A 1379-nucleotide genomic window follows, 5' to 3' on the forward strand; every position below is an offset into this window, starting at 1 on the left:
CATCCACAAGCATAGGTCAAGTTCATCAAATTGTAGTGGATTACTCTTTTTTTCCTTTTCTTTCTTCCTCTAGTCGTGTTCTGTTCGTCCAGCCATTGATGCCAGGTCAGATGGGTACTATCTGCAAGTATGGGTGTTCTTCTGCATCTCTCCTCGCCTCATATCAGCTGGGCACTTCACACTCCATTCTAGTCCTATGTGATCATGTCTCTGTCGCGGGGCCCAGGAGTCCTAAGGTCTCATACTGCTGGCCAACCTGGTTAACAGTAGTCTATTAAATGTTGTCGGACTTAGCTCACAACTTCATTGCTGTTTTTCCCTCACTTCCCCTTATCAGTGACCAACGTGGTCAGCAGCAGGACCACATGCCTGCTTGTGTATTCCCCTTGAGTTTTAGTCTTAGAAGGGGGTGTGCCTTGAGGGGACCTGACCACTTGCCTTGATGGCTCCCAGGGGAACAACTTCCTTGGTCTTGTAGTAGTCAATAAGACTGCTGTTATTTATGTTTTTTATTTTTCTTGCTGGTCTTTCTTTCAAGAAGTATCTTCTGTTCTTCTAGCTGCTCCAGCAGGATGGTCTGCTTGTCCTTTCAAGTGGAAATTTCCCACCTTAGAAGATTCTGGATGTGGATCAGGATTCCACCTATGGTCTTATGCAATGCAAAGTCTCCGCAGGAAGCCTCTTTCACTGGGCAAGTTCTAGACACAGTTTAGGTATTCCAATCAGTTGTAGGCTGAAAATGGACTTACAAGATTCTATGGTGATGTTTCTGGCTATTCCTTTCTCTCCCCTTCAAATGTCTATTTTACAATAGTAGGTATGGAAAACCAAGATTCAAAAGACAACCAAACATCTTAAAATTATCTCCCCTCTTTTACCCAGTCAAACCATGCCTCAATCCTTGTATCCCAGAGCCCTGTTGTTCCAAGGTTGTGCTTACATTGTTATTTACCTCTGTCCAATTAAGGCCATGTAAACCTGCCTATGCTTTATTATTTATTTATGTTTACTTATGCTTTATTGACTATGCAAAGGCTTTCGACTGTGTGGATCATGACAAGCTATGGACAACATTGCAAAGTATGAGTATTCCGGAACACTTAATTGTGCTCATGAGGAATCTGTACCTGTATGAAGAAGCAGTTGTTTGAACAGAACATGGGAACACTGAATGTTTAAAAATTTAAAAAGGTGTGTGAAAAGGTTGTATTCTCTCATCATACTTATTAAACCTGTATGCTGAGCAAATAATCTGAGAAGCTGGGTTATATAAAGAAAAATGTGACATCAGGATTGGAGGAAGACTCATTAACAACCTGCGATATGCAGATGATACAACCTTGCTTGCTGAAAGTGAAGAGGACTTGAAACATTTACTG

The sequence above is a fragment of the Chrysochloris asiatica genome, unplaced genomic scaffold (genome assembly GCF_000296735.1).
Source record: "Chrysochloris asiatica unplaced genomic scaffold, ChrAsi1.0 scaffold00134, whole genome shotgun sequence".
Classification (NCBI taxonomy): domain Eukaryota; kingdom Metazoa; phylum Chordata; class Mammalia; order Afrosoricida; family Chrysochloridae; genus Chrysochloris; species Chrysochloris asiatica.